The sequence below is a fragment of the Thalia democratica genome, chromosome 5 (assembly GCF_965202585.1).
Source record: "Thalia democratica chromosome 5, ktThaDemo2.hap1.1, whole genome shotgun sequence".
In the NCBI taxonomy this organism is placed as follows: Eukaryota; Metazoa; Chordata; class Thaliacea; order Salpida; family Salpidae; genus Thalia; species Thalia democratica.
The window spans coordinates 13,569,310-13,577,859 of record NC_139169.1 but is presented as its reverse complement, the minus strand read 5'-3'; the positions used below and the strand labels follow the sequence as shown (position 1 = coordinate 13,577,859).

Here is an 8,550-nt window from a genome sequence, read left to right as displayed (position 1 = left end):
TCTAGATGATAAGTTCTTATAGTATTAATGAAAATTTTATATATTCAAGCTTCATTATCAGTAAAAATTTACTTATACTGCTGTTTTTCCAACTTTCTTGTAAGCTCAGGTTGTTTTTGCCTCAAAAACTGGTGACCTTACAAATAGTTTGAATTATGGACAGTTATCAAGTGAACATTTAATGGTTTCAACAGTTAAAACATAAACCTTCCACACTTACATTGAGTGTATAAATGTAACTTATTTATAAGTTAACCTTACAAAATTTCTTTACAATCAAATGTATAAACAAAGCTTCACTAGACATTTTACGTTTTTTTTACTTAAATAATACTGCTACAAAAAGTTCAAACAGTAAACTTAACATGTTTTGTCTCACCTTTATTGCACCTGAAAAATATATAAAACAGTTTTTGTACTTCAAATCACATACAGTAGTAAATATGGTAGAAAAATCAGTCTAAAAAAATCAAACCTGAGTACAAGCTTACAAAATGCTTTGAGATTTGCTTTCAACAAGTTCTTTAATTCATTTATCAAATTTTTGAACGTTTGTAGAAAAATACTTGAATAAACTAATATTAAATTAATTGATGCAGTATCTTCTTTAGATAAAAAATATCGAAGAAAGTTATGTTAGTCAAATTTACAAATTCTTAACTTCAAAGTGATATGGTCAAAACTTATAGGTATTAATTAATTCCTACGTTTATACTAAAAAATGATTTACTTACATTTTTTTTGAAATAATTTGCAACTAGACTGGCTTTAGTTATAATAATTTATTTATCATTTCGTCTTTTTTGCATAGACTTTATTATCAATTTCAAAACTAGCCTAACCTTAAAATATTTCTTTAGCATGCGTGGTAGTGGATTACAAGTTGAATAATGTCAATTGTAAAACGTTTTTCCGACTAATTCTATGTTATAAATAATCAGCATTACACGAGTTTGACACTATTTTAACAAAAAGGCGGTTTAAAAAGCTATAAGTTACCTTGAGGTAAAAAGGCAAATAACAGTTGATAATGCCTAACAGTATAACAGCCAATAACACAGTCAACAATGCTTACATATCTACGATTTACATGACAAAAGGACTTGATAAGTTGAGAACAACTAAATTTCCATGTTAAATAAATCATTACAGCCAAAGATTTCACAATCGTATCTAAGCTAGCAAAGATTTTTTTAAAAAAGAAACAGCTAAATTAGAAAAAAATCGACATAGCGGCTTATTAACTACTTAACCGCATCTTAAATCAAGCTTTGACTGAATGAAACAGATTTTAACTTATTATATTACTATAATACGAGTAGTTGAAACAGGAAAATTTGCTTTTTGTTTAATAGTGTTTTTAATCATTTGACTTGCTGCTATGATTGGTTAGTGATGACTTTATAAAGTTCTTACATTAAAATAAAGGAGAACAAATACGAGTCTTTCAAAGACCAACTTAATCTAAAAGGACTCAGTTTCACCTTTTCTCAAATGCCTTGTTTAAAATCGAACTCTTGTCTGGCAATTTAGAAAATAAATAATGTCCTCAATGGTGCATAGTACTTGTTTATTATCAGAATTTGCAGCAGACTTTGTAAACATTAAAATCACTATATAATCACAAAGAGTTCTACAAGTTATGAAACTATCCTATTGATGCTTATAAACTGTAAACCAAAGTTCTCAGTTTTCAGTACTTGGATTAGTTCTCACATTGTATTAGATTTAGGAGATAAGTAACATCTTAGTATAATTAAATGACCATTTTGATACCTTAGTAGTAACATATCATGTCAGATACTTTTAATTGCAATAACCATATAATTGGACAACTTACTAATCACTACAGATATTGATTTAAAAAAACTTATTTTATACACAAAACAAGACATGTTGTATTATTTTTTTTGTAATTTATTCAGAAAACATTAATTAAAACGACAGCGCGTGATTGTTGTTTGTCCAGTACTTTGCTCCGTTGTTGCTTCATCAAAACTCATTGTGGTTGTTGTTCCGTGACTGCTACCGCTCCATTGTTGTTCGTCTGTTGTGGCTACTCCTCCTACTTATCCGCTCCTCCTCTTAGATTCCTCCAACTATTCCTCTCGTATTCCCCTCGTTCATCTTCTGTTGGTGAAAATTACAATCATTTCAAGTTCATATTATCATTATTTAGTAATCATTATTTTCTACATAAGTATAATCTGTTAATATAATGGTTTAAGAAAAAATATGTAATAAGTTTTTAAACTCAGCTATACTTAAATAAAAATGTTTAATACAATACTTTAAAAGAAAATCATTAACACTTAGTAGCAAATTATATTTGCTGTGTCAGCAAAAAAAAAATTTTTCATATTTGTTTTAACTAATAAAACTTTATTTTAAGATATATTTTTTTTATGTTTGGGTAAGGGTATAAACAACTGAAAATTATAAAAAAAACTTTAAGAATTGCTAATTTAGTAAATATGCACATAATTTTCTTCTTTGATTAAAACATTTGCAAGTTTTTTAAGATATCCCTTTAGTAGCATAATTAAGTAAAAAATTAATTAACAAGAAAACAAAACAAAATGTAGATAATCAAATTTCACTTAAAAAACTTTTAGAAAACGTCATTTAAATAAACCAGAATTTAATTGAATAATAAATGATAATAATTTGATTAACACGTTTTGAAAACAAGATTATATTAATAAAAATAATATCAAAAACATAAACTATTAAATAACTAATTTCATACTTAAATCTTCAAACAGTTTTAAAAATCGAATACTTCGAAGTCATTAATAACTTTAGAACATATAGTACTCTGTAATATTTACTTTCATAAAGCTTTCTAGAATTTTTAAAAAGTATTTTTCATTTAAAAATACTGACTATATTTTAATACATTAGTTAAAAATATTTCCCGTATATTAAACATACTACTGTTTAAATTATTTTTTTTTATATATACAGTGACTTTATAAAATTTACAATGACCAGTAGACAATAAATTAATTTAATTTTAAAACATAATATTTTGGTTAAAAATTTAAAACTTATTCTATTTTGGTACATTGCAAATAATCTTTAAAGGTTAACAAATTTTTATGAATACACTTATTAGTAGAAAATAAAAATCAAACATATAAAAAATCTTTAGTCTTACATAAATTTTAACTCTTAAAAGTAAAATTTAAAACATTGATTGCTTAAAGAATAACATTTAAATCAATACAAAGCATCAGGGATGTTCTTATTAAAGTAAACAACACTGACTTAAATTTTATTTTATAATTAATTTAATCTAAAATATGACACTTGATTTTAAAAATATTTAACAATTTTAAATTTAGGCCTGCAAATTTATAACTTACATATGAATTAATAAACTATTTACTGAAAATTAGTTTATAGCTGCTGAATAATTTCTTAATACCCTGGCACTTTTAAATTTTTAATAAATTTTTTCCGTTTATTTTTTATAATAAAATATTAACTGTTATAAAACAATAAGTGAAAAATTAATATTTAGAAAAATTTTAGGATTTAATTTACAGTTTGATATATTAGTATATTAGATTTTTGGTCAAGTTTATTTGAATTTCTAAAAACCAAATCTTGTTTATGTTCTCATTGGTGGGAAAAACCAGAGTTATAAAAATGCAACAATAATAAAATGCATAATGATAAACATTAGGTTGGTAATAAATAAAAAATATATTTGTTTACTATGTTAATAGGTATACAAAAACAGAGCACTAAAGTATACTTTTAATTAATAATTTTTTTATTGTTTAATAAAATGTTTATATATTACATAAAGGTAGACACTTATTATTTTTAACTTATTTATAAATTTCACTAACTAAAATAACTTAATGTACAAATACACCTCAAGTTTTTAATTATGTATAATATTGAAACAAAATAAAAATTATTTATTATAATAAAACTAAGTTTTTAAATGTATTTACATTTTTTTTTAATTTGTATGGGTTCAAATGATAATTTTTGATTTTAGATAATATTTGATAAAAAACACACCTAGTTTTAACTAAATTAATAAACTTTAAAACTTAAGCTTTTTTAACTGTAGAGCTTGATTTAAAAGAACATAGTAACTATATATTAAAGATTATTAGTTCATAGAGCACAATTCTTAGAATAATCACAATAAATTTATGAATGTAAACAATTAAAACAGTTAGACAACTTACATCATCAAGTAAGTACTGTTCTGTGGGCTTTGACAAGATAGGTGGTAGAAAGTGTGTTTTGAGCCTCTAGTTGGTCATCTAAAAAAAATATACTATTTAGTACACAATTCAGACTAAATTCAAAAAAATTAGGAACTTTCATAATAAATGAGAACCTTTAAAAAACATAATAGTATTTTCTATACATACTTACATATACATAAAAACGCAGTTTAATAAAAACTACAAAGTCTACTTATGAAACCACATTTAAATGGAAAAATTTTGAAATTATATATGTAGTAAAGTTAATTTTTAAGTTTATATAAACATATATATCAGCTTAAAATTATTTATTAAATATAATGCACCTGAATGTTTAATAAAGAACTTCAAATCAGATGTAAAACATAAATAAATTTAAATAGGATTTTTTATAACTTATTTTATACCACGTTTTAAGTTTATTTTTAGACACATACAAACATACAAATTAAGTATACTGATGTAAATCAAGAAATTGACTTTAAATGTCTGGAAGAAGTTTATTATAAAACAGACTATATGAAAAGCAACTAATAATAATAAATAATATTTTTATTATGTTATTGGTTAGTAAACTAAAAACTTTAAATACAACTATAAAGGCAAATGGTAAAATGTTTGATAAATAAATTAAGATTACCAGGATAAGTGATTGTGGAATTAAACTAAATTGTTATTAAACTTAAAATTTGTGGCTTAAAAATTTACATTGTCTTGTTTTAAAATTGAATTTTAATTATCTCTATATAAAAAAAATGATACAGTATGGTAGTTTAAAAGCTCCATTTTTATTAAATTAAATTAGTGTAATTGCTATGCATTTTGACTAAAAAAAAATTAATATTTAGTAGATGCAGCCCTATTGTTGCTATATCTAATATTGGTTTTAACAACTTTTTCTTTAACATTTAATGTTTATCACTTTTATTTCTAAAACATGTAATTAATGCATATCAAAGTACATTTTCTACATTTGCATGTGTATCTTTTATGATCAATTTAAGTATCAATATAACAATTTAGGTACTAGAGAGTAACTTGTATTAGCCAATAACCTATAATTAATGTTTTAATAACATTTTTAAAGCACAAATAATACTGTAATCTAATCAATTATATCAGTTAATAAAATTATTTTAAAGAAAATAGTTTAAAACTTTAGTAAAAGGCAATGAATTTATACTTGCAGGTACTTTTGTACAAAAACAATAAATTCTATAATTATTGAATGTTGTTGAACATTAAAATATTATTTTTTTTTGAATTTGCACTGCTAATTCAAACAGGAATTTTTGTCTTTTTGGTATAGATAAACATTTTAGCATGTTAACTATTTTTATCTACACTTATCAACTGTTAGAGATACTACATGTTAATCAAATAAACTAAATGTAGCTAAGTAACTTTGAATAAAATTATCCAGTTACTAATGCTGAAAATGTTGAGATCAGTAGCAATAAAGCTTAAAAGTTTTATATTTTTCAAATTTATGAATAACTCTGCTTGCCATATTTTAGTTAGAATGAGTTTTCCATAGATACTCTCAACTATTTACAATTATTCAGAAAAATAAAATTTTGCACTAGTTATTGTTGGAATGATAGGTTCTGTAGTTTAATTTGATACTCTGTATATCCTGAGAGATTTGCTTTATGATATTATATATTAATTTAATATTTTAACTTGGTTAAAGAACTTAAGTAACCGTACTAACAGCTGCTAAGAACTGTAAGTAGAAAAACTCAGCAGCATAATAAATCCAAATAAGGATTTCATCATAGATAATAAAAAATAATTCACCTTTACTGAATATCATCAAAGTGATTTTTAACAATAATTTAGAAGTTGACATTTATGAAAATTTCTAATTAAATAAAATTTTTGTTGGTATGTTTATTAAGGCTATAAATCAACTTTACTACAAATATGAATAAACATACCTTATACACCACACCTCTGGTCATGGAAGTTGGGCATTGAAAGAAACTGGTTGGAGTAATTCTAATCACCAGAATGTCTACAAGTTTGAACAAAATTTAAAAGTAATGAACATATATTATCTTAACAGATTTAAACTAATTTATATCATTTGCATGGTTAACACTCTTTTGTAGCAAAAAAGTAAGCCTGGAGAATCAAAAACTAGCAGTTTTGCAGGTTTTTGCTAGCTTTGCAGTAATAAATATAACTTTGATGTCCAGAAAGTAGACTGAGCTGGGGCTGCCCTTTTTTTATAAGCAAAAAACTATCCTGAGTGACCAAAAAACTGTCCTAATTCATCCTGAGTCTTTCTAATTTTCAAGAAGTTTTAATAAATTTCAATAATAAAAATCTACTTTGTAAAATAACAAAATGTTTAAACTATATTATCTAAATTTCAAAAGTAGTTTTGAAGTTGTTAAAAATAGCTAATACTTCCATGAGTTATTCATAATAAACAAAACTATCCTGAGCTGTCCTGAGTCATCCAAATATTTTAAAAAACTATTTGAGTTATCCCCGGGTATCCTGAGTGAGTGGCAACCCTACTATACTCAGGGTTGCCACTTAATTTTTCCAAATGTTTTCCAGGTTTTTGAAGTTTCTTCCAGGTTTTTAAAAGTACACATTTTTGGGTCTATTTTTAGTTTTAAGTAAAGTCTAAGGTAAGAAGCTGTGTTAGATAGAATTAAAACATTGAAAGTATGTATAATGTAAAGCTACTTTGAATATGTTTTTTATAAAAAAAAAATTTGATGATGACAAATTTTTTTCATTAGTATGATAGATTTTATGAGTCAAATCGAAATTACTACTGAACATTTGAAAATTGTTAAAATTCCAGGTTTTTCCAGGTTATTTTTGCCTAAATTGTCAAATTCCAGGTTTCCAGGTAAAGTGGCAACCCTGTATATTTCATCAAAAAAGCCTGAAAATTACAAGCCAAAAACTTTTAAGCAATCTTGAGTTCTTAAAATATCATAAAACAAAACCTATCTATATTTTTCTTAAAGTTCTTATTAGATAGATGAAAATGATATTTTTATTAAATGATTAAAATTTAATGATGTTTAGGAAGTAATACCTAGACAAAACTTGTAAAAAACCTTCAATCAAGGATGAATGTTATGTGATTATCAATTAAAAAAATAACTGGTTTAGGTTAATTACTTTTAATTCTGTAAAACTGAACTAAAATGAACAAAATTATTATCTAATTTAATCTATTATATATAAAAATGCTTACCTCTAAACCAGCAAAAAATTCAGCATGACTATTCCTATTGTTGATTTCATCACAGAATGTATTTTCTCTTCCTTAATACATTATCCACATGAAATTAAAAATTTCACAACCGTTCCTTGATCCATACTGCCACCTAACGATATTATATCTAAATAAGTTTAATAATACGAACAAAATAGACTTTCCTAACTAAGGCCGGTTTTTAACACAATTTATAACTATGTTAACTTAAGCTGTTATTAAAAAGTATTTTTATCAAAAACTATATTAAAAATAAAAAACTTTTTAAACTTGATTCATTCGTAACGTTTAGGTTTAATATGTGTTTTAAAAACCAAAGTAGTTATTCTCAGTAATACTTAAACTTCTTAATTTAGAACTAAAACCATATCAAGAAAAGCATTTTAAAAACATTTGTATATTTTAGCAGTCAAAATTAAAAAAAAAATTATAAAATTTACGATAATAATAAACGTTACTACAAAACACTTATAAATAATTGTTATTTTCAAAACTTTTTATCTAAAAAAAACAACAAAAATTAAGCATTATCAATATTCTAACATCTTTTGCAAACAACATATTTGAAAAACAAAGTAAAGGCAATAAATTCACGACTTTAAACTAAGATACTATGCAAGTGATGAATTATACTAATCAAAATGCTTTTAAATACAAAAAATTTTCTTTTGACTCATTTATCGTGACTAAAACTCTTATTTAAACTTTACAATAGGATAAACTTACCAGATAGGTTTTACTTATAGAGTACTTATAGGTCTTACTTAGTCCAGGACAAGACATTAAAAGGTATCCGTGGTGTGCGACTCGACAACCGAAAGGTTTTTTAGGTCTTAGGACCAAACATTTTGAGCGTCTTTTTTTGTCGTTAAATAAACTAAAAGATATATTAATGAAACTTTTTATTTGAAGTTAGAATTATAGTAACTTTTAAAACTTATGATTTTTTTTTTCATTCTATACTAAATCCGCTGAACTAATTTTTTTGTTGATTATGCTGTTTTCTTAAGGATTAATCACTACATTAACTGCAATATTATTTAAAATCTAACTTTAGTACTAACTATA

General features: G+C 24.1%; 1 long non-coding RNA gene across 1 annotated transcript; it reads right to left on the bottom strand.

Annotated features, from left to right (window-relative positions):
• Positions 1–1,964: 1,964 nt before the first annotated feature.
• LOC145837112 (uncharacterized) lies at positions 1,965–7,504 on the bottom strand. Its single transcript, XR_014369915.1, has 4 exons — positions 7,462–7,504; positions 6,176–6,252; positions 4,212–4,289; positions 1,965–2,130 (listed from the first exon to the last, which is right to left on the bottom strand). It is a non-coding gene; the product is annotated as an uncharacterized LOC145837112 (long non-coding RNA).
• Between the last annotated feature and the right edge of the window lie 1,046 nt (positions 7,505–8,550).